Below are 26696 nucleotides of genomic sequence, written 5' to 3' on the forward strand. Positions count from 1 at the left end.
TCTTTTAATGCAGCTCGAGGCTGCGTATCCTATGTGGGAGGCGGGGAAGCCAGAAACAGAGGTCTCCCCCCGCCTTCACCATCGCCGTGGCTCGCTCCTTGGGAGAGGGCGAGAGCTGTGTGAGTGGTGATATACCACAGAGAACAGGTGTGAGAAAAGAGAAAGTTTAGAAAAAATGATGGGGTAACATGCGGGTGAGGGGGGGGGGGGGGGAGAGGGGGAAATGGGATAGGACGGGGGAGTTAGAGATGAGTGGGGAATAGAGAAGAAGTAGGATAAAGGAGGAATGGAATAAAGAAAAAGACGGAGAGGAAAAAAAAAAGGGGGAAAAGAGAAGAGAAAAAAGAAAAGAAAAAAATTAAGTTTTTGCTACTGAAGACGGATTTCCAGCCCGCCGCAGGGCCACCCCGTTACCGGGAAACTAGAGTGGGACCGTATTCGGTCGGTGAGGAATGTGGAAGGAGGGGGTTCTTTTCAACCCTAGAGCTTCATGTGTCCATTGAGTCTGGGCCTTCTGGCAGAGGTGGTATTTTAAGTCCCATTGCCGTCTTGTTCTTTGGCCTCGCTGCTTCTTGTTTTACGTCCCCCTTTTCCTGCTTTATGCCATTCTGGCCTTGGTGGGGGCACCGGGGGCCCTTTAAAGGAGGGCCAGTCTGGAATCGCAATGTGCGGTAGTTCCAGTGTCCCTAGGAACCCTGGTAGATCACCCAGATTCTTGAAGGTCACCGTCTTCCCTCCTCTTCTTGCTTGTAATTGAAGCGGAAATCCCCATCTATAAGGGATGTTTCTTTCCCGCATAGCATTAAGCAAGGGTTTCAGGGCCCGTCGTAGCTGTAATGTGCATCTTGATAGATCTGGGAACACCTCAACTGAATGGCCCCTGAACGTTAGGTCTTCAGCTGTTCGCGTTCTTTGAAGTATTTGATCCTTTTCCTTAAAAAGTGTACCCGGCAGATGACATCTCTAGGTCTGGATGGGTCTGTGGGTTTCGGGCCAAGAGCGCGATGAACTCTATCTAGTTCCAGGTGATTCTCTATGGGTCTGTCTAGGATATGGTTGAAAAATTCAATGACCCAATCTTCCAGCTGGCTATTGTCAACCTCTTCCGAGAGTCTTCTTATGCGGAGGTTATTCCGCCTGTGGCGATTTTCAATGTCGTCGATATGGCTGGTTAAGTCCGCGATCTGATGCGCTTGCATTTCTAGCAGTTGCGCATGTTCTTTTATAGTGTTCTGGATCGTGTCTTGATTCTCCTCAATTTCTTCCACCCTTTGTCCTACGTGTTTGATATCTTCTTGTAGTGCTGCGATATCTTGCATCTAGTTTCTGTAGAAGCAAGTTCATTTCTGATTTTGTGGGAATCGCCTTTAGGTGGGCCTTCCAGTCCCAATCTTCCTCTACAATCTTACCCCCCTCACTGTCTGAGGAGCTGGTGTGTGTAACAGGCTGCAGTTTTGAGGTGGCTGTTCCCCCCTGGGCCATTTCTTGCGCATTGTCTTTGTTTCTCATAGGAGTGCTGGTTTTGCTGGGGGTAGTAGTGCTTCTGGGACGCTCAGCCTCTTCTATATGGGGGTATTCCTGCTGGGCTCGTGTCTGCCTCTGTGGGAGGGGGGGGCTTTGGGGTCAGCTCTGGTTTTCTGCCTTGCCCCTGTCGCAGGGTTCATCTGCCCCTCTTCTGTGCTTCCCCATGCAAAGTGGGGGGGATGTGAATCCCTTGTTTTGGCTTTACTGGAGCCTTTGGGGGTTTCTGTGTGGGTCTCCGGGGGTATCTTCTCCCCTGTGCTGCCCTGTGCCTCAGGGTTGCTGCTTTCTGCTGGGTCTGTGGACCGGGGTGGGGGCAGGGGGGCCGCTCTCTGACTGGTGTGCGGCTGCTTCTCCTCCCCCCCTCCGCGGCTCCCGCCGCTTCCCGCCTGTACCTGGAGGGTTTCTTGGTCTCCCTCATGCCTCTCCTGTCTGTCAGCCTCACGGTCTGCCAGCGCTTCCCTGCGGTGAGTGTCCGGGCTGTCTCTCCCCCTGCTCTCTGCTGTTGCTGGTCTCCCCTCCTCCACGTGCGCAGCAGTGTGCGGCGCCATCTTGGCTGTGCCTCGCAGCGGCTGCGGTCCTCCCGGGGAGCGGAGAAAATGCTCCATTGCTGCTGGTGGTGCGCTTTTCTGCTGCTCCTGGCTGTCTGCCCCTTTTCTCCTTCCCATGTCCGATCTTTCTTGTGGTTTGCGGCGGCTGGCTCGTCTCTACAGGCGGCGGTTCGGACGGGAGCTGAGCGCACACGCTACCTACTCCATTGGTGGCTAGCTCCGCCCCCCCTGCCACCACACATTTTACCAGTGACAATCTGTGTGCCTATCATTCTTCTCCGAAACATCCATCCACCACAACTTTGCAACGGTACAAGACTTTCAGTGAAAAAGATAATGAACAATGTCATCGAAGCTAGAATTCTCAATGGGAAATTCAAGGGGGAAGATGTCCTGTTGCCACCTATTCCAATGATCCCAACAGACATGCCATTTGAATTCAAACGTTTACGGTTTCCGGTGCGACTCACTTTTGCAATAACCATCAACAAAGTACAAGGACAATCACTGCAAGTGTGTGGGATAGATTTGGAGAATCCGTGCTTCTCACATGGACAACTGTATGTGGCAAGCTCATGTGTCGGAAAACCTTCTGATTTATTCCTGTACGCACCAGACAGAAAAACAAAAAATATCGTGGATCCACAAGCACTCGAAGAAATACATAGAATTAAAATGACACTTTGCAATGTTTTCCATTTGAAAATGAATAAGTTTCAATAAAAATGACACTATGTAAATTCAATGTTATCATAACGAGTTTCCTTGAATTTCCTTTCTTCTGAAATCGCAGCAACGCGAGACGGGTACACTAGTATAAAATATAATACACTGGGGAAGTAGAACACACTTAATTGAGCTCAATACAGGGTCAGACTTTTCCACCAGAATACCAGAGTATCTTCCAGTGGGCCTAGGCTCTTAAAAAGTAATGGCCACTAATTCAACATGGCCCCAGAGGTCCAACAGAAGACAAGACTATTTAGAACCCAACACTTGCCATTTGGGTCTGTTTCTTGGTGTCTAATTCACAAATAGCTATTAGACTGTATTGCTGTTAACATTTTAGAAGCAATGTGTATTATACCTTCAGCTCAAGACTATTTGAATCTTAACTTTACTTTTTCTGCTATTAATCTAGTTATTGCTTAAACAGCAGACTAAATGCAATTGATGTATTAACCACACTGAAACAATCCTTTAATAGGAGCCTGGATTATTCATATAAAACTTATTAAACTGATGTTTAAAGCATAACCACTACAACAGCATTGAACAATATTAGTTTTACAGATCGACTTACAAAATGCGTCTATTATTTATTTTTATTGGTAGACGCTCATGGCCGGTGTCAGAGAGGTTGAATTTCCTGAAAACCCATCTAACACAATATTGAATATGAGGCCAAAGCAAATAACTCACAGTCTTAAAGCCAGCTTAGCTCTATCACTAACAGAGAAAGGTGTAGCAAAGAAATCAGTCGTTCCTTTAAGGAAAACATATGAAGCCTACACAAAACGCGTGGAGATTAAAATTGTCACCTAACCTGGATATAATCCAATCATACATTTGAAGTGCTGGTTTTCAAGAAGTTCCTGAGATCCAAGATTCCACTGGAGGAGATTCAGAATAAATTGCTGTTCCTGTTAATTCCATAATATGCACAGCAAGTAGCTGGCCTTCTCGGGCTTAAAGTAACCAAAAGCTTTTTTTAAGATAATCCAAGCAAAAGCAATAAAAAGTACGAAAGCCAATTAATACATAATAAGGTGTTTATGTGACCCTGAAACAAAGAGAGGTCGCAGAATTAGTTATTCTTGGCGCAACCAACTGTTTTGGGTTTGGCTATAAAAAGGGGGTGACCAATGCCTAGCATTTACTGACATTAGAATTTCATTTTAGCTTCTATCGGATAAAGCAACAACGCATCCAAGAACTGCAGATATGTTTTCTTATTTTACTTTACTTGTTAGTGAACCTAAAAATGACAATTTTACAGGGGCAAGCCAATCACAACAGGTTGATAGATTCATTGATGTCTTATAAGACTATGGAATGTGTATGTACGTCTGTGTTCTTCCTTCTCAGAGTTGTAACATGAATTAGTTGAGTTGTAACTTTAATCTCTTTGCCTCAAAGCAAACTCCTTAACAGTACCTCAAACTATTATGCGCCTTTTAGAGCACTATCTTCCCTTTTGTGGTAATGGTGCCTTTGTGTCCACGCAAGCGTAAGAGGGGTCATTACTCTGTTTTATTTGACTTATTAGATCTGTTCTTAGGAAACTGTTTTCTTAGTTAGGAATATAAGTTACTATTCCTTTAAATGAGCGGAGGATACAAAAGACCCGGAAGCAGAACCAGGGATGGCGCCATCTTTGTCGCACTATGTGTGCGAGCTGTTCGCTTCATAAATATAGTTTCCCAGTAGGCGTGGAGTAACACTTGGATTCCAAACCAGAGAGAGTATCAAAGAAGCAGCGTGATACTTGCAGACCGTTCCACCGGATAATTTATACAGACCAGTGTTAAGCTCTGTTGCTACCAGTTCCTCCACATCTCACTATCCTGCCTCCAGCTACGGGGTAAGGCTCAGAGTGTTGTGTTATACACTCTTCAATATAAAGACACTTATTGCCAGAGACTTAAATGTTCGAGTCAATAAAACCAATTCTAGTTCTAAGCATAAACTCTGAGAGTCTTTCCAAATCATACGCTCTGTTGCAACCCATGTGGGTAGGCTCAATTCTTGTCCCAGACCCGTGAAGCCCCAGTACTAAGCCTGCATGGGGGATGGCAACAGCTGCAAATATAGGTATTGTGGAGGTGGAGGTGAACCCTGTTATTGCTAAATCCCTGGAAATGTCCCAGTCTATATCTGCCAAAAGGATGGACCAGGACTGCCCCGGACCTGAAACACAAGCACCATGGTCTGGGTGTGACTGCAACCACTGCACTCTCATGTAGTTTCTTTCCCTTGCTTAAATTTTTTTATACAGTAAAACTAATGAGCAGCAGATTTAATACGTTGATTAAAAGCGGATGCTAAAAATGAAATGAATTCCACTTCTTCGTCCTTTATTTGCTTTTACTGTTTATAACACTATCAGAGGATTATGTGGACATTATAGTAGATGACCTTGATCCACTTCATTAAATGTACCACTTGGTCAGGAATTTCACAATATGGTTTGGATCATATTGTAGGGAATTCATAGGTCATGACCCCCTATGGACAGACGAGGAGACTGCTGAGCTATAGAAAAACAGAAGTCAGTATACAAAAGAAAGGGGATAGCTCATATTGCGATCAAATAACTAGGCAGATATGAGCCAATGTTATGAAAAACATGCAAGTTCAAGGAAGAAAAAAGATCAATGGTCAAACTGTAAAATAACGAAGGACAGGAATTAAGATGAATGGTCACAAGCAGAGTATCACGTCTAGAAAGGCAGAAGTTCAATATTTAACTGAGGTCAAAGTTGCCAGAAATATACGCAACATAATATCCCAGGAAGTGGCCAAAAGCCTGAGTGACTTTAAATAGGATCCATACATATTTATCCTGTCTCTGTGGCATATTTATGCAGTGACTGAAACTAGAATCTGAAAATATTACTTCTGGTGACAAGTAAAACAATAACGGTGTCTAGAAATGAAGACTAAGGCTGGCCATACACATCAGATAGCTGTCAGACCAACATGCATGGTTATTTCAATAGGGAGAAAAGAATAAGACTTCTGGCAAACGTTTATCTCCCATGGGAATAAAGAATTGGCCATGTTGATATCCAACATGCTCAATCCCCTTTCAACACACCATCTGCTATCGAGGGATAGTCAATAAGCATCCATGCACATAGGATCGCTGATTGGTTTCTTCCAAATCAGTGGGTTCGGTCAGTTTAAAAAGGTTGTGCAAAGTTTTAAACATATATCCCCTATCAACAGATAGGGGATAAGTGACTGATTAGTGGGAGTTGATCACTGGTATCCCCACCAATCATAAAAAAGGGGGTTCCACCTACCTCCATATAATTAGAGTGGCTGTAGAGCATGTATGCAGTGCCATCTTAACGCATGGGCCTGATGGGCACTTGCCCAGGGGCCTCACAAGCATAGAAGCCCCATACTTCAATGCACATTGTTTCATATATGATAATGTTATGTGGCGGGATATGAACTTGGCTCCAATTTGTCTATGCCATGTGTGAAGACTTTAATTCTGTCACTTTCTGTTTCACTTTTAAATTACCCATAATTCCTTTTGTAAATTATCCATAATTTCTAAAATAAAAAGAGAGATTTCCCGCCGAATGGATGTGTGAATCATCCTGTGAAGCGAAGTACATCGTCTCGGTACTTCCTAGTGTAAAGTAGCCTGGCACTATGAACAAAGAGATGTCTACAGTGCAAGAGGAAAATGGACCCTATAGACTTAGACTTCCGGTTCTCCAGTCTAGGTCGCTGGTTACTAACTTGCTCATCCTTCCACGTTTTCTTGGCATCGTCCCATGCCAGACGCATCCCCATATATTATATATTTCCAGGTGAATAAACCATTCAGCAGAAATGAAATGTAACGTTTTCAGTGGAGCACAGAAGAGGAAGAGAGCTGCAGAGGAGAAGGAGAAAATTGGTGAACATTTAAAATGTGAGTAGTTGTCGTAGGGGCCCCAGTACACTGATTTGCCCGGGGGGCGATAATGCTGTTAAGACGGCACTGCATTCATGCACACTGTTGCTCCATGCATCTCTCTGGGACTTCCAGATATAATCAAGAACAATGCTTGGCTTTCTCTAGCAGTCCCATAATGAGTAATGAATAAGGATGAGCGAGTATACTCGCTAAGGCAGTACTCGTTCGAGTAATGTGCCTTAGACGAGTATCTCCCTGCTCGTCCATAAAGATTCGGGGACCGCCGCGGCTGACAGGTGAGTCGCAGCGGGGAGGAGGGGAGAGCGGGCAGGAGAGAGGGAGAGAGAGATCTCCCCTCTGTTCCTCCCCGCTCTCCCCCGCAGCTGCCCGCCCACCGCCGGCCCCCCGAATCTTTAAGGACGAGCAGGGAGATACTCGTCTAAGGCACATTACTCGAACGAGTAGTGCCTTAGCGAGTATACTCGCTCATCCTTAGTAATGAAGTGACAGCATGTTTGCTAGACCGCCGCTTCATTTATATGGGGGGACACAAGGCCTACATTTTCACGATCAGTATGGGTCTCAGCAGATGGACCCTCATTGATCAGACATTTATTCCATATTCTATTGATAGACTATACATTTAAAACTTTGCATAACACCTTTCAGTGAATCAGAACTGTGTAGCTTGAAAATTTCTATATGTAAGCCCAAGACTTGAAGAGAAGAAACGGCCATATATCACCTTTATTGGGAAATCCATAAGTGAATTTAGTAAGTAAAGTTGTGATGACTTAGAATGGGGCCAACAGAATGAGAGTGTTACAGTGTATCATTCCCCAAGCCAGTCAGTCACACAGCATAATAAATGCATGGAGTGATGATGAGGTGCACTAGACCGGTCACTGTTCCCCAATGTAGGTGCTATGGTGGCAGTGTGTACCTCAATAAAAATCCAAAGAGTCAGGATAGGAAGAGTGAGGGTGGATTCACACGAGCGTGTTTTTGTGCGTACATAGGTGCGCATCCATGTATGTGCAAAAACTCACGTGAATGCAGGTTCGTGCATTGTTTTCAATGGCTCTATTGAAAACAAATGTCTGCCGGCACCCCTGCATTCTTTTTCAGGGAAGGGCTTTACATATAAACCCTTCCCTGAAAAAGAAAAATTCTAGTGTAAAAAAAAATAAAATAAAAAATATACTTACCTGTCTGCCGCTGCTGTGACCCCCGCGAGATGAAGAACACATCTGCTGCTCCCTTTTTAGGGAGCCTTTCCATCTGTTGTGCTTTCTCCTAGTCGTGGGCTGAATCCTTGGGACAGGTCTAGCAGGCTGCAGGAGCTGGCTTGGCCTTGGCCTTTTAGTCCTCTACTCAGGAGTAGGCCTCCATAACCTGCCTTCCCTAAGGCTTAGGCATGATTAGTTACAGAAATATAGTGAACTAACTGTTCCTCTAACCAGCAGAACTCTGACTCAACAATCATTTACTAGGTTTTGTATAAACTAGATTGACCCGATATTCGCTACACGAACTAATAAAATGTATAAAAAGTGGTGGTTGTGAATGTCTAAATCTGCTTGGTTAGGTGATTATTTAGAGTATGTGGGAGATATCCTATATGTATTTTATGTATTTTTGTCAATTGTGAAGATGCTATGTTGTGTTTCCGGTCTGAACCTCTGGGGGAAGGGAACATCACCGCCCCCCCCCCTCCACAAGAATTGGAGTAGCAGTGGTGTGTGTCCAAGAACTGGTCAAACCGGTTCTAACTGGAAGAAACCTATCTAGGAATGCTTTGTCTTGGTCAAGCAGAGAGGAGAAACAGGATGTTCTTCTCATGAGACCAAATTCAAGAATGAACTGAGCGTGCTCACCGAAGTTCCTCCCAGATGGATGACATCACAAGCTACCTCCCTCTGAGAATGACCTATTAGCTCACTGTAACTGTATGCTAAATTGCCTGACTTCCTGTGTTGAAACTTATTTAAGTTTTACCCGCGCTTAATAAAGGTAGAGACTCTTTTGGGAACACATGATGTAGGCTTGTGATCTTTGAAAGGCTCTCCAGGCCTGCACATATTATCTAAATGTGGAACACACGGTATATCTATAATAGCGAATTTTGCGCTAACAAATTTGGAGGCACTGCTGAGATAATGAAGATACAGAGATATGAAGATATTTCATCACTATCCGGACACAAGAGGACTTTGAAGCAGAGACGGACAGATAATGAGCTCAAACAAGGTAATAAGCTATTCTTATACCTGTACCATCTCTCCCTCTCTGCTATGATCCGCCCCAGGCTGGGTGAGTTGAAATATGATAAGTCTGTATCAAAAGAACAATGAAGTAGATATACTGTGTGGTTTTTATGTTGTCTGTGAAGTAATGTCCTGAGTGTAAGAAGGTGTGAGCTATGGGGGTTTTTTATATTGTCTCTGTAGTAGTGAATGGTGTGAACAGACTGTGCAGGTTAATAAGGAACAAAGAAAGTAGTATAACTTGTTAAAAGAAAGTTAAAAGGAAAGTTGATGTAAGCAATTTTAGCTGAAGGTTATAGTAGTGATTAAAGTTGCTGGTTAAAAACAGTAGTGTGTCCATGCGGTGAGAGAGTCTCCATTGTTCAACATGTGGTTGATGAGGTCTCCCTTTGTTATGTGGGGGGAGGGGTGCACATGGAATGCTTGCATTTGCCATGTTGGCATACATCAACTCAAGGGAATTTGGGCTTGGAGTAAGATGTGGGCTAGCCAGAGGTTCTGCTCCGATTACGGCTGGCCGAACAGGCTGTTGAGGTTCCACAATGTGGTACCAAAAGTACAGCTCTGTGCCATGATGTGCAGGAGTAGAGAATCTCAATTAATTAAGGATTTTTCCAATTACGACAAGATGGGCAGGGGCGAAATTGTAAGTGCTTATTAATAAGATAAGCCAGACCTGTGTCGTGAGGTGTGGGAAAAATCAAGTATGACTCGCAAGCAAATTCAATGAGATGATGTTTGTAAACACAACTGGACACACAAAAATGGGTGAAGGAAAAAGCAAGTCAATGAGTTAAGAAAAGGTAGAAGGTACAACAATGAACAGTTATAATAGTTGCTATCTGGAGTGGTGAATATAAGTATGTGTGTGGAAATGGGCATAAGTTGTATTGTGTTTGTCATTGGATAGCCTATGCTGGACAAAATATGTAAAAACCGCGGTACATAAGAGTTTTTCTTATGTACATACTTTGTTCAATATGGGAAGTTCTATGAACAGTAAATACAATCCCAGTTTCTACTTCACATGAGATACTTATCAGTCTGTATATGAGTGAATGAAAACCCCAGTGTGTGTGAATTTGTGTATAAATGGAAGGGCCCGTATGAGAGTTAGATTGTGTTATATGGTGTGTATACTGTCCGGTGGCTAGAAATGAAATGAGGCAAGAATGACCAAACGCTGAGCCAGGCCACAGGGGGTGGAGCTAGGTGATGTAAGGAGATGGGAGGGAAGAACAATAGGAAGAGGTCTTGCTTCACCCTCCACACAGACCAGCCTAGGAGAGAAGTGCGTCTCCATTTAAGTGGATGTTGGTATAGATATGTATATTGTGGTAATGTATAGAGGGAAGGTCACTCTAAGACTCCATGTTAAGTCTCTCACTTGAACAAATGTAGGTGACCAAAGGAGGGGCATCTAATTTTATTCCTGAGGGTAGTTGTGTGAGAAAATAGTCCAGGATTGCCACAGTGTGTGTGTATATATATATATATATATATATATATATAGGTAGGTTCTTGGAATATGTGGAGAATTCAAAAATATTGAGTTGTGTTAATTTAAATATCATTGAATTAAGATACTAAAATGAGAAAATTGTGTACTTGAAACACCCGATAAGTACTTTAATAACAAAAGTTCTATTTTATAATGTATCTCATTTTCAATTAACAACAGTATCTTACGTGAAGATTCTTACATTTGAAAAAAAAAAAAGTTACATTTGAAAAATAAGTAAAGTTTTGATGCCAGAAATTGAGTATATCCCAAATGCTATCAGGGATACTAGTCCCTTAATAAACCAGTAATTAACCATCATTGGTGCAGTTGTTATGGTTGTAGATTGTAATAACAATATTTCCTCTCCTGTTTGCAGTACGTTTTCGTGCAGGTACCAGAAATGGTGTGGGGCCCCTTAACGTCATGCTCCCTCAAGGGGTCATAAAAATACTGCATAGAGTGCAAACTAAACATCTTTCAGCTTCCAGACTAGCTAAGTATGACACCTCCCTGCTAGCACCCTCACATATCGCAATCAAGTGGGGTATAGTTCCAAATGCTGTTTCATATCTTTTACTGAATTCAGAAGGTTGAGAGGAAGGGGCGGCAGGCGCAGACCATGACATTAAATAGAAAGCACATGGTTGTAGAAACACAAATAAAAAGAGAAACTAGGGGTCCTAACAATAATGTTGTAACTGCCATGATTAATGTAAATTTTGAGTTTTACCCATAGATGGTTCCAAATATTGCGGAAATGGACAAGCAAAACAGGCTATGCAGTGGTAAACAACAGAAAGAGGTAATTGTACAAAAACCACTCTTTTCCTCCTGAGACACTCAGTTACTCAGAAAATAGAGGTGATGGCGCTCACTGAAATATGTAAGCTGGCTGCAGGTAAGACTGTTTATGTCTGCACCGACTTAAAGGGGTTGTCCCGTGAAACAAAGTGGGTCTATACACTTCTGTATGGCCATATTAATGCACTTTGTAATGTACATTGTGCATTAATTATGAGCCATACAGAAGTTATAAGAAATTTTTCACTTACCTGTTCCGTTGCTAGCGTTCTCGTTTCCATGGAGCCGCCTAATTTTCAGCATCTAATGGCCAAATTAGATGCGCTTGCACAGTCCAGGTCTTCTTCTTTTCTCAATGGGGCTCCGTGTAGCTCCGTGTAGCTCCGCCCCGTCACGTGCCGATTCCAGCCAATCAGGAGGCTGGAATCGGCAATGGACCGCACAGAAGCCCTGCGGTCCACCGAGGGAGAAGATCCCGGCGGCCATCTTCAGCAGGTAAGTAAGAAGTCACCGGAGCGCGGGGATTCAGGTAAGTGCTGTCCGGTGTTCTTGTTTAACCCCTGCATTGGGGTTGTCTCGCGCCGAACGGGGGGGCTGTTGAAAAAAAAAAAAAAACGTTTCGGCGCGGGACAACCCCTTTAAGGTACACATTGGGAATCGTACACGATTTCACATCCTTTGTGGCACAGTGGAAGTTTCATGGGGTCCTTGATAAGCCAATCCACCCAATCCAGAACGCAGAAGCAGTGTCTTTGTTCTACAAGGTTTTAGCTCTTTCCGCACAGGTGACTTATCATCAAAGTCCAGGCTCATACCAAAGAGACCACTACTGAGGCTGGAAGGAAACAGAGAGCAGGCACCGCAGCAGCCTTACTTCCCTTGAATAAGGTAACGGCTGGTAACCTGCTTGCACCTAAAACAGGTGTAGATATTTCTCTGTTGCTTGAATTACAGGAACAGGCCTCAAAAGAAGAAAAAGGAGGAGTGGAAAAGCGAACAGAATGCTACTGGGGTCTGGCAGAAAGGTAAATGCCTGTGCCTCCCCTGCACACTGTGCTCCATGATGTCACACCTGATCCCTGAGCTAACCCATTCATCCAAGGAGGTAATGTATGGTATGGTGTCTTCTGCTTGGCTTACCCCAGGGTTCAACGCTGCTGCAATAGGGTTTGTACAGGGATGCATAATATGCGCCCGTTACAATCCAGGCCAATTGGTCAAGGTACCTTCTCGATGCGAGCCAGACTATCTGTATCAGTGACTGCAGGATGATAGCATACAGCTACCACAGGTAGGTGTTTGGAGTTGTTTGTTTGCATAGACCTCTTTTCATGTTATTTGGAGGCGTGGCTTGAGAAATAAAAAAATAAAATAAAAATAATTTTTAACCCGCCAAGAATATGAGCAAAGAATGTTTTATGAAAGTAATTTTGAATATTTGGATACACTAGAAATAATAAAGGTAAACATTTTATTAGTCATCTACTTGGTCAGAACCACGCCTAAATATAAGACTAAGTTGAGTCCCTATGAAGGTTTTGTTTGGTAATGCTGCTGTAATAGGCCTACGCTTATTCCAGGCCAAAAAGGAGGGCCTCACCTCCCATGTGAGTGCCTTACATCAGGAGTTATATCAACTGTCACTTATAAATGTGTATTCCCCTTGTTTTCAGATCAAGAGTTGCATAGTTTGCTTTCAGGTGGTTGGGTTGTCCTAAAAAGACACAAGGAAGAGCTTGAAATCAAGATACAAAGAACCCGTTCAAGTGCTGTTAACCACTAAAACCTCAGTGAAACTTGAAGAAAGCTAATTTGGGTTCATGTCAGACATTGAATAAAGATTATCAAGGGAGGAGACAAATGTGGCCCATAATCCTTTGTTATATGTAGGACCCTTGCAGTCATTGGGCTGTCATTTCTCTTCTTCTTCATAAGGGTAACAGAAGACATACATCCTATGAAGAGGGTTATACTGTTTCATATGTAATGTGTAAAGGCGTAACTTGAAGCTCCCGGGCTCAGATGAAAAACTTGGAACTATAATGAACTATAATGAACTGTACTATAACTGAACCCCTCAACTATAATGCTTTACTCATAGTACTGGGTTCCCTATATGAAGAAGAGAGGCCTTATGGGCCCCCAAAAGGCTCCTGGGCCCGGGTGCAACCACATCCTCTGTATCCTCTATAGTTACGCCCCTGGTAATGTGTCAAAGATCAGAAAAATGTCAACAGAGATAATAAGGTAGCAGTAAGTGTACCAATGTTTCAGCCATATTGTGTAATCAGACAAATGTTAACCTGTAACAAACAATATAACCTGAAATCACACCTTGGTAAGCCGATCACAATAGACATATTATATCATCTAAACTATGAATAAGGTGGCTTATGCAGAAAACGTGAAAAAGATAAATCTTTTAGGAGCCATCTACCTAGAATACCGTTGGGAAACTGTAACGTGTTGTGTGGTATTTTCCTTATCCTGGATATCACCCAGCAGTAGGAAGGGATAAGGCTGGAGACATTTCCCATGGCGGAGGTGACAGCTAGGGTCCCCTGTAGGCGGTAGGGAAAGGCCCGAGAACACAAATAGGAAGGAAAAACTATCCAGGAGAATGAAAATACGCACAACAAAGGAGGGAATTGTAGGAGATATCCTATATGTATTTTATGTATTTTTGTCAATTGTGAAGATGCTATGTTGTGTTTCCGGTCTGAACCTCTGGGGGAAGGGAATATCACCGCCCCCCCCCCTCCACAAGAATTGGAGTAGCAGTGGTGTGTGTCCAAGAACTGGTCAAACCGGTTCTAACTGGCAGAAACCTATCTAGGAATGCTTTGTCTTGGTCAAGCAGAGAGGAGAAACAGGATGCTCTTCTCATGAGACCAAATTCAAGAATGAACTGAGCGTGCTCACCGAAGTTTCTCCCAGATGGATGACATCACAAGCTACCTCCCTCTGAGAATGACCTATCAGCTCACTGTAACTGTATGCTAAATTGCCTGACTTCCTGTGTTGAAACTTATTTAAGTTTTACCCGCGCTTAATAAAGGTAGAGACTCTTTTGGGAACACATGATGTAGGCTTGTGATCTTTGAAAGGCTCTCCAGGCCTGCACATATTATCTAAATTTGGAACACACGGTATATCTATAATAGCGAATGTTGCGCTAACAAGTATCACTTTGTATTTGGAGCAGATATTTGATATAAAAAAGCCTGCAGGTCTCTCTCTGTCTGTCTTTCTTTCTGTTTGTCTCTGTTTCTCTGTCTGTCTATTTCTCTGTCTGTTTGTCTCTCTCTCTCTGTCTGCCCCTCTCTCTATCTGTCTCTTTCTTTATCTGTCTCTCTCCCTGTCTGTTTCTGTCTGTCTGTCTCTCTGTCTGTTTCTGTCTGTCTATCTCACTCTCTGTCTCTCTCTCTTTCTGTCTTGTATCGCTCTGTCTCTCTGTCTGTCGGTCTCTTCCATTCTCTTTCTGTCTCTCTTTGTCTCTCTATCGCTCTCTCTTTCTGTCTCTATTGCTCTCTCTCTCTGTCTCTATCGCTTTCTCTGGGTCTCTCTATCGCTCTCTCTCTCTGTCTTCCTATCGTTCTTCTGTCTGTCTATCGCTCTTGTTCTGTTTGTCTATTGCTCTTGGTTGGGCAATGTATGGTGCAGCTTAGCGGTGTATGCTGTATTGCTTAGCAACACTTCACTCACTCCAACGCATGCCTGACGCACTGCAGCGGCACCCATAGACTTAACATTGTAACTTTCACCCCGCCTGACAGCTCCCTGAATATATTAAACTGACATTTGATGATTTTACGGCACTGGTGAGCATGTGTGTCATCTAATGACACCAACATCATACACCAAAGTTACAGCAAAGGGGTCAAAGTGTGGGGCAAGAAAAAGCATGTAGGCTTATTTAGATTAGTCTGGGCTAGTTTACACTTTCTATGCTGTGTGGGTAGGAAGCAACAACCACCTAAAAAACAAGATACAGTGGGCAAGACACACTCTTACACATTATACATTGCTACAGACATCACAATGTATCACATTTTAAAGGGATCACATTTTTGTGCTATTGAAGTCCACGGTCCGGGTACCACAAAGTCTTATAGTGTGGCAAATGTCAGCGTTTTGTGTGACCTTCAATTTATCTAAAAACCCTGTGTCGCTAGAGTCTGTGTTGTATCTCATTTTAACAGCTGGAAACAACGAAACTATCATTTCAGTGACGCAACAATGAGGATGTTTAATGCTGCATGTAATGTCAATTAGACACCAGTCTTTGTGCCAGATAATTATTTCAAGAAAATAACAGGATTGCACAAGAGCGCTGGAAACACTTACAGAATTACTGTACATTAAATCATCCCATGTGTTCCTAGGGTGCCATAGAGCCAGCCACAATAATAAATAGCAGTGAAGGCATTAACAATAAGCTAATGTGTCTCATTAGTTTGAATCCAAGCCAGAATTTTTCCTTTGTGCAAATTTTAACCACTTAATGATGCAGCTTTTTTTTTTCAATTTTTTTTTCTCTCCACATGCAAAAAAAATCATAATTCTTTTATCTCTCTATCACAGTAGATGTCTGAGGGCTTGTTTTTTGCTGGATGAGTTTTATTTTTCAATGGTTCTATTTAATGTACTGTATAATGCACTGAAAAACTAAAGTGAAATAAAAAAAATAAAATAAAATAAAATTCCGCCACATTTATGGGAGGTCTTGTTTTTATGGTGTACACACTGCAGCAAAAATTACATGATAACTTTATTCCATGGGTCTCAACAAATTTTTATACATTTTTTTGCTGTACTACTTTTAAAACATAGAAATATCTTGGAAAAAAAGCTCCGTTTTTGCAGGACATCCTGTGGTATTTTGCCATTTGGGAGTTCATATGACTTTTTGATCGCTTATTACTATTTTTGTCTGGAGACGGGGTAGGTAAAATTGTGCAATTTTGGCATTTTTTTTTTCTTTTCTAAAGGCCGTTCACTGTGCAGGATGGATTATGGGCTACTTTCATAGATTGGACTATCATGGATACAGCAATGCCATATATGTTTTTTTCCATTATTTTCCCATTTTTTTAAGAGAAAAGGGAGTTTAAACTTCAGTTACCTTTTACGTTTCTTAATGAATAGTAAAACTTTTTTTTTTACTAGTATTTACATTTTTTAATCCCCATATGGGGACTTCAACTTGTGATTGTTTGATACCATAATATTGCATTATACATGTTCCGACAGGCAGTCGATAAAGATGTGACACAGGCATGTCTTGATAGGTAATCAGTTATAGCAGCCCTGGGGGCCTTCAGAAGGCCCCAAACTGCCATGGCAACTGAACGGCACATGATGTTCCCATCTGAACACCCATCAGGGCATTTAAAGGGTTGACAGCCATGCTCAATGTAAACGCTGATCGCGGCTGTTGCAGGCAGGTGTCAGCTGTCAATGACAGCAGGAACCCACCATATGTGCAGAAGAATTGGCTCCAAATTCTGCTCCATACAAACCGTGAATACCCAGGACTTAACTGTATGCCATGGGGCATAAAGAAGTTAAATCAGTAGAAAGATCACATGTAACTGCATTAGGTTTACTGCATATGGGCCCTCACTGTATAAGGCTAAAATCCGCATGTAAATCTGTGTTGAAAATATGCAGACGTTTTCCATGACAGATTTCCATTAAAATCCACATAAGAAAGGCCATGATATGTAAGTGTATTAAAGCCGGACATTTATGCGTCCGTAATATTGAAGAGTGTTGTGGGATGACCGCGGGTATCCTGACCAGAAACCTGAGAATCTCTGATTGCAGCTCAACTGAAGATATCTGCAGTCAGGCCTGGACCCTCGTCCATATTACACACTCATAAATATGGCCGTAATACACTTGTGTCTCACCTGACTTAGGGGCATCATATCCGGGCAATCACTGACACACTAAACTTCAGGCGTGCTCTAAAAACGCACCTCTTCAGGGAGGCATACCACATCCCCTAAATCAAACCCCTCGGTACTCCGCCTGATAACATGCTCCCTGACCTACTGACTGCAATCCCTGCTAGCCATCATAAACCGCTCCTGCAGTCATACTGTTTCTGCCGTCACACGGCTAAATGTCTGACCATTGTCTATGTGTATAGCACCCCTCACTCTCCACCTCGCCATACCGTGTACATCTCCAGCCCCTTTACCTTCTGTATCACCCCATTATTTGTAATATGTAAGCTCATTGGAGCAGGACCCTCACCCCTATTGTTTCCACCAATTGATTACTTCATGTAACTGTTGTTTGTGTTATTTCCTCTGTATTGTAAGCGCTGCGGAATATGTTGGCACTATAGATTATATAGATTATTATTATTATATCCCAATTCTCAGACTCTCAGACTCCCAGGCCAGGATTACACTACTATAGTTAAAGGGAACCTGTGACCACTATAAACTAAGTTCTGGTGCTGATCGGTGAGTGACAGGAGGCCAGGGAATGTATTTTTTTACAGTCACCTGCTCCTTCCTTTGCGTGGTGTCCGCTGGTGAAGTCCATGCGCAGTCTGAAAATCGGTCTCTTTTCAGACCACTGTGCACACACTCTCCTATAGACTTCTATGGAACATGCGAATTCACCCTGAAAGCAATTTGCTCTGCCATTGATGATCAAGGTGTGCAATGACAGCAGGTGTTGTAGGGTGGACATTCACTTTTAGGCCACTTTCATTTGAGTGCATTACGGCAACATTTATGCATCCATAACATGGACAAGTGTCCTGTCCCAACCGTGGGTATCCTAGATTCTTTAAATGCTTTAATTTGTGTTAGGATTTCCACAGTTGGGCTGATATACTCATTCGTATTCAGTAGGGCCAGCTTCACATGAGCGTATGCGCAATTGCACATCTTTTTTGCACTATGAACGAGGCATTTTTGCGTGCATGTTAACATATTATATGGCACTTTTTCTGCCCACAGGGACACAAACACACATCGATTGAAATGGCTAATTCGTCTTATGAGTTCCAGATGTGTTCTTTCTCCAGTGCAATTACACAGTATTTCATGTATGTCCTTGCGTATTGCACACTCATTTGTGCACCCCCATTTACTTCTATGGGAACCTTTGTTGCAAAAATATGCAGAAAGATAGAACATTTTCTATCTTTTTTTGCACAACCGAAATACGCCTGCAAAAATACAGAAATGTGAACAAGCCCATTGACATCAATGGGTTCTACTCTCTGTGTATTTCAAAAAAGCGAACAAATATGTCCGTATGAAGCTGGCCTGATACTGTGAGTTCAAGTCAGGATACCCAGAGTAGGGCCGAAGGCTCGTCTGTACTACAGATGCATGATACTCTGAGCTTAGATTGGAAAACCCATCTGCATTATAGTGGTCTAAGCCTGGCTCGAAAAAAAGGGGTCTGAGAATTTCAGTATGCTGCCCCTAAGTCAGGTGAGACGCAAATGTATTATGGCCTGATTTATGACCCATCATATGGACGAGTGTCAAGGCCTCACTGCAGGTATCCTAGGCTGAACTCCAAGCATTGTAGATTTCTAAATTCTCAGAGTTTCTGCTCAGGATACCCAAGATCAGCCTGCAATACTTTTCCACTTTACGGACGCATAACTGTGGCTGTAATACACTTACAGATATGTCATGGCCTTTCTGATAGAAAAACACACCCATAGTACACTTATGTAAAAACAGCCTCAACGTATAAAGCATAACTGTGGGGTAACGCGCACCACTGTAAAACAATGCTCAAATAGACAGCCTTTTTTGTGCATATTTTGTAGACACTGAAGGAAGCGAGAAGTATAAATGTATCTAAACAAATGTTACCATAAAAGGTCTTGTCTTCGCGGCACAACATAATATTAGGATATTACAGAGAATACACGCAGTTCCTGCAGGGTGCCTAATACATGCAGTTCCTACAGAGGGTGCAGAATACACGCACTTCCTGCAGAGGGTGCAGAATACATGGAGTTCCTACAGAGGGTGCAGAAGACATGCACTTCCTACAGAGGGTGCAGAAGACATGCACTTCCTACAGAGGGTGCAGAATACATGCAGTTCCTACAGAGGGTGCAGAATGCATGCAGTTCCTACAGAGGGTGCAGAATACATGCACTTCCTACAGAGGGTGCAGAATACATGGAGTTCCTACAGAGGGTGCAGAATACATGCACTTCCTACAGAGGGTGCAGAATACATGGAGTTCCTACAGAGGGTGCAGAATACATGCAGTTCCTACAGAGGGTGCAGAATACATGCAGTTCCTACAGAGGGTGCAGAATACATGCACTTCCTACAGAGGGTGCAGAATACATGGAGTTCCTACAGAGGGTGCAGAATACATGAAGTTCCTACAGAGGGTGCAGAATACATGAAGTTCATACAGAGCGTGCAGAATACATGGAGTTCCGACAGAGCATGCAGAATAAATGGAGTTCCTACAGAGGGTGCGGAATACATGCACTTCCTACTAAGGGTGCAGAATACATGCAGTTCCTGCAGTAATTGAAACCACGAGACCTGTCCCGATCTATCCCATGTTACCGAATGCACCATGTAACTATTGTAGGGGTGCACTGCAGAGAGTGGCCTGTAGGGGGCAACAGACAGTCAGTCTGGTGCCTGAGACAAGGGGAAAACACCCACAGGTGTGGGCAATAAGGAGGATAAAGGTGTTTGTTCCTGCTGCAGTCAGAGGTGAAGTGGGCTGCAAGCCAGACAGGTCCAGTGAGAGGAACCTGGGCTGTGGAAGCCCAAGACAGATCCAGGGGGAGACCTGGATTGGGAGCAAGAGGTCTGGAGAGAGACCTGGACGCTGAAAAAGACTGTTCGTATGCCTCAGGAAGATTGGGGTGAAGCCTTCCTGAGGGAAAACAGTGGGTCCTGAAGACAACTGTATGAAGCTGCCCTGGAGAGTGGGTGAGAACCACAGTTGGACTGTTTATTGAACCTAATGAAAAAGGACATTTAAGTTGATTTACTTGCATAAAGTGCTGTGCTAAAACAAGCTGATATTGCTCAGAAGTTGAGCTCTGCAAGATGAGAAAAATGTGTTCCTCAAGCAGGTAGAAGAGGATGCAGAAGCTAAGAGAAACCTATCAGAGCAGATTGCAACACTTCAGGCTGAGGTGGTGGATCTGGAAGATAGACTGGAGAAGAGTGCTGTGTGCTTGGAGTCTGTGGAAGAGCAGAAAAGAGACGTACAAGAAGAATTAGAAACTACAATGCAGCAGTGTAAAGAGAAAACAGCCGCCTATGATAAACTTGAGAAGGTTAAAGCAAGTCTTCAGCAAGAGTTAGAAGATGTTACTGTTAAGCTTGGTCAGCAACAGGAGCTGGTGTCCAAACTGGAGAAGAAACAGAAGCTGTGTGAACAGGGGCTGAATGAAGAGAAAGCCAGATCTGCGAGATATGCCAGTGAACTTGAGCATGCAGAAGAAAGGGCTAATGAGAGACTATATGAAGACCCCTCTGAAGCCGACCCCAGAGCCCTTGCACCACTCTATCCCCCCCCCCCTGAAAAGAGAACTGCTGCCTGAAAGCCAGTAGGGCACCCAGCAAAACGCACGGCCCACAGAAGCAGCGTGCAGACAACAGGCCTGCAACACAGACCCACCACAGCACCTAGGCCCCCCCCCCCCCTCATGGCTGGAGGACTCTTGGGGTAGTGAGAAGTGCAGAAACAGGGAGGGAAAAAAAAAACCCATGAACATTCATCAAGCTGCTGGCCAGAACCTGCATAGAAGAGCAATATTGCAGAGCAGAACCACTTATATACAAGAAAAAGAAAACTACTGCAACCATGCAATTTTAGAGTCATTTTAACAGCAGCAGCAGAGATAAACCTACACCTAAGAATACAAGCAATACCATACCGGACCGCCCCCATCTGGCCTCCCTCCACCACACAAGGCAGGGCTGACACGCAGTAAACGGAATGACCAAGGTCTAGCCGTGAGCTGCGCTCTGCCCCGGTCCCAATCAATAGAACAGAAGATGCATCCAGCACAGAACTAAATGACCTTGCAGCATTGAAAGCCTAATATGTCCAGGAGAATCAGTAGACAGAACAAAGGACAACCTACAGCCTCCCAGTGCACACTACCAGAGCTGTTCTCAAACAACCAATTCTCCCAGCTAGCGGAAATGGATCAGCCACCCCACAACTCAGAAAACGGAGAAACGCCCAACAATGGCATGAACATTGAACCCCCGCATCAACGCCAATTGCCAACCTCTCCGCCTCAGATTCCAGGCTCCTCACTCATATAAAAAACATGAAGAAGAACTTCAAACAGCGATGCAAGATATATCTAAACAGATCAACGAACTTGGCCAACGCACTAATCTCGAACACAAAACCGATGATATAATAGACGCACTTGACCATGAGAGGACAAGATGGGAAGACTATGCTGAAAGAGTGGAAGCTCTCGAACTAAAATGCGAAGATCTCGAAAATCGAAGCAGGAGAGCAAACATCCGTATCTGGGGACTACCAGAAACCGTCATCAATCTGAAAGGTGCGGCCACAAACCTGTTCGCCGCTCTCCTCCCCCAAGTAGCGCATGAATCCTTCCGCATAGATAGAATACATCGGGCCCTTTCCAGACCGACCAATACTGATCTCCCAAGAGACACAATCTTAAAGCTGCACTACTCCGAGATGAGAGACCAACTACTGTTGGCGGCCCGCAACATAGACACTCTGCCGGGGGTCCCCTCCTCCGTTCAAATCTTTGCCGATATTGCACCATCCACCTTGGCCAAACGGCGGACTCTGAGACCAGTCACCCTAGCTCTGCAACAAGCAAATATAAGATATCGCTGGAACTTTCCGTTTGCCCTTCTGGTCCGCATCAATCAAAGATCATACTCGGTCAGATCGCTGGAAGAGGGAAAACGCATGCTGGAAGAAGAACGCATGCCCTTCGCGAATGAAATGACTAGGTCCCCCAGGCCACAGCGACCAACCCGCTCGTGGACAACAGTGGGAAACCCTCGTCGCAGAGAGACCGCCACAGAAAACTGATTCCCGAACGTCGGAGACAGATACGTATCACCCACATCCTTTAGTTTAACATTGTTGAGGGTTTGGGGATATCCCGGGCTCCCTTCGGGGGGTCGGGGATAGCTCACAGCCTTTTCACCCAACTTTTAGGTTTCACTGAACTTTACATCCTCACACCTAGCCTTATAAGAGCTACATGGACAGCTTCTCACATGTTTAACGACCGACATTACAAGAAAATATGTTGACGGTGGTGAAACGCCGGATCGTGACCTGCATTCACAAGTGTTGGTCCGGGTGGGACCCTGAGGCTATTAGTCCGCACTAAAAAGATCCTCATGATAATAGATCGAGACACCAAAGGGTCATATCCGCGGAAGCTGCACGGGTAACATACGGACAAACACAGGATACACTGAAGACAAGGTCATTCAAAATGTTAAAGTTGTATAGGTTTATTGAATAATAATAAGTTATATTACTTCTGTTAATAGTATACGATTTTGCCGCACTGGGACGGGGCAGAGTGACTTGATGCCCACTCCCTACCAGACTCCGAGTGTCACCCTTCTATAGACGTAGAGGGACACACTCAGTTTGGGATACTCTGGGTCATGGAACCCAAATCGGTTCACTTCTCTAATATTTGTTATAGTACCTTTTGTACACAATGTTACATTACATATGGAAACTTTTCCTCACACACTGCAAGCTGCATTTCTGCTACCAAACGAGCCTCCAAAGACCATATCAAAAACTTAGAATTATTTGGCATCCTTTCCCCTACTCACTATGGCCACCATAATTTCACACAATGTCAAGGGATTTAACTCCCCACTAAAAAGAAAGAAAGCATTTGCCCAATATCTCAAATTAAAACCCGATGTCATATGCCTTCAGGAAACACACTTCTCCTCCTCCTCTATGCCCAACTACTTACACCCACAATACTCAAGATTTTACTCCTCATTAGCTGCCAAAAAACACCAAGGGGTCACGATCCTCATTCACAATTCCTTTCCCCTCGTTGTGGATAAAACAGAAATAGATCCCGAAAGCAGATTCATCATACTACAAGGCTCGATGCGGGAACAAAAAATGGTGATAATAAACTCCTATGCACCAGTGAACAACCCCTACAAACTATTTACATTGATATCCAGAAAACTCAAAGCGTTACCCAAAGCTTCCATCTACTGGATGGGAGACTTTAACATGGTCATCTCACACTATGGATAAAGTTAGTCCATCACAAAGAGCATCAATCTCAGCCACACTAAGGGAACTAGCATTGGCGGATTGCTGGAGAGAAGCCCCTGGAACAAGCAGAGGGTACACCTTCTTTTCAGCCCCACATAAATCATATTCTTGAATCGACTGGGCACTGATCTCAAATCACCTACTCCCCACAATTGCCCAGTCAAGGCATATCCCCTGTGCATGGTCAGACCATAATATTGTCCTCACACACCTCATAAGCTCGTCTTCTTAACCTACTCCCAGAAGATGGAGACTTAATGAATCGCTGTTAGCGATGAGCGAACGTACTCGTCCGAGCTTGATACTCGTTCGAGTATTAGCGTGTTCGAGATGCTCGTTACGAGTACCACGCGATGTTCGAGTTACTTTCACTTTCATCTCTGAGACGTTAGCGCGCTTTTCTGGCCAATTGAAAGACAGGGAAGGCATTACAACTTCCCCCTGCGACGTTCAAGCCCTATACCACCCCCCTGCAGTGAGTGGCTGGCGAGATCAGGTGTCACCCGAGTATAAAAATCGGCCCCTCCCGCGGCTCGCCACAGATGCGTTCTGACATAGAGGAGGGAAAGTGCTATCTTGTTGGAGCTGCTATAGGGAGAGTGTTAGGAGTATTTTAGGCTTCAAGAACCCCAACGGTCCTTCTTAGGGCCACATCTAACCGTGTGCAGTACTGTGGAGGCTGCTTTTTGCAGTGTTGCACTTTTTTTTTTTTTTGGTATATCGGCCGTGCAGAGCATTGCGCCCTCCAGTAATACTCCAGGGCCAGAAGCGCTTAGGCAGGGACAGAAGACATATTGATTGAATATAGGCAGTGGGCCTTTGCCAAAAAATTTTGGGAAAAAAATCTATTTGGGCTGCCTGTGAGTGTCCTCAGTGTTCTGGGTCTCTCCTGGGTGTAGTAGTTCTCCAAATTCATACGCAGCCAGCTAAGTGTTACAGCGGGCTTGCGCAAAATTATTTCCTGGCGTTCCGTAAGCGAAGTCAGCCTCCAACCACAGGCCAATAAGCGGCACATTTAATTACAGCGTTCTGTTTCTGCACTACTGGTAATACACCATGCTGAGGGGTAGGGGTAGGCCTAGAGGATGTGGACGCGGGCGAGGACGCGGAGGCCCAAGTCAGGGTGTGGGCACAGGCCGAGCCAGTGCGGTGGCCCAGGGTAGAGGCAGGGCCAGACCAAATAATCCACCAACTGTTTCCCAAAGCGCCCCCTCGCGCCATGCCACCCTGCAGAGGTCAAGGTGCCCTACGGTGTGGCAGTTTTTCACAGAGACGCCTGACGACCAACGAACAGTGGTGTGCAACCTTTGTCGCGCCAAGATCAGCTGGGGAGGCACCACCACCAGCATGTGCAGGCATATGATGGCCAAGCACCCCACAAGGTGGGACGAAGGCCGTTCACCGCCTCCGGTTTGCACCACTGCCTCTCCCCCTGTGCCCCAACCTGACACTGAGATCCAACCCCCCTCTGAGGACACAGGCACTACTGTCTCCTGGCCTGCACCCACACCCTCACCTCCGCTGTCCTCGGCCCCATCCAGCAATGTCTCTCAGCGCAGCGTCCAGACGTCGCTAGCGCCACTGTTTGAGCGCGAGCGCAAGTACGCCGCCACGCACCCGCACGCTCAAGCGTTAAACGTGCACATTGCCAAATTGATCAGCCTGGAGATGCTGCCGTATAGGCTTGTGGAAACGGAGGCTTTCAAAAGCATGATGGCGGTGGCGGCCCCGCGCTACTCGGTTCCCAGTCGCCACTACTTTTCCCGATGTGCCGTCCCAGGCCTGCACGACCACGTCTCCCGCAACATTGTACGCGCCCTCACCAACGCGGTTACTGCCAAGGTCCACTTAACAACAGACACGTGGACAAGCACAGGCGGGCAGGGCCACTATATCTCCCTGACGGCACATTGGGTGAATTTAGTGGAGGCTGGGACAGAGTCAGAGCCTGGGACCGCTCACGTCCTACCCACCCCCCGAATTGCGTGCCCCAGCTCGGTGGTGGTATCTGCGGCGGTGTATGCTTTCTCCACTAAACCACCCTCCTCCTACGCAACCTCTGTCTCGCAATCAAGATGTGTCAGCAGCAGCACATCGCCAGCAGTCAGTGTCGCGCGGCGTGGCAGCACAGCGGTGGGCAAGCGTCAGCAGGCCGTGCTGAAACTACTCAGCTTAGGAGAGAAGAGGCACACGGCCCACGAACTGCTGCAGGGTCTGACAGAGCAGACCGACCGCTGGCTTGCGCCGCTGAGCCTCCAACCGGGCATGGTCGTGTGTGACAACGGCCGTAACCTGGTGGCGGCTCTGCAGCTCGGCAGCCTCACGCACGTGCCATGCCTGGCCCATGTCTTTAATTTGGTGGTTCAGCGCTTTCTGAAAAGCTACCCACACTTGTCATACCTGCTCGGAAAGGTGCGCCGGGTCAGCGCACATTTCCGCAACTCCAAGACGGACGCTGCCACCCTGCGGACCCTGCAACATCGGTTTCATCTGCCAGTGCACCGATTGCTGTGCGACGTGCCCACACAGTGGAACTCTACGCTCCACATGTTGGCCAGGCTCTATGAGCAGCGTAGAGCTATTGCGGAATATCAACTCCAACATGGGCGGCGTAGTGGGAGTCAGCCTCCTCAATTATTTACAGAAGAGTGGGCCTGGTTGGCAGCTATCTGCCAGGTCCTTGGAAACTTTGAGGAGTCTACCCAGATGCTGAGCGGGGATGCTGCAATCATTAGCGTCACCATTCCTCTGCTATGCCTCTTGAGAAGTTCCCTGCAAAGCATAAAGGCAGACGCTTTGCACTCGGAAATGGAGGCGGGGGAAGACAGTATGTCGCTGGATAGTCAGAGCACCCTCATGTCTATATCTCAGCGCATTGAGGAGGAGGAGGAGGGGGAGGAGCATGAGGAGGAGGGGGAAGAGACAGCTTGGCCCACTGCTGAGGGTACAGATGCTGCTTGCCTGTCATCCTTTCAGCGTGTATGGCCAGAGGAGCAGGAGGAGGAGGAGGAGGAGGAGGAGGAGGGGGGGAGGAGCATGAGGAGGAGGGGGAAGAGACAGCTTGGCCCACTGCTGAGGGTACACATGCTGCTTGCCTGTCATCCTTT

Source organism: Eleutherodactylus coqui, chromosome 3 (genome assembly GCF_035609145.1).
Source record: "Eleutherodactylus coqui strain aEleCoq1 chromosome 3, aEleCoq1.hap1, whole genome shotgun sequence".
Taxonomy (NCBI): Eukaryota; Metazoa; Chordata; class Amphibia; order Anura; family Eleutherodactylidae; genus Eleutherodactylus; species Eleutherodactylus coqui.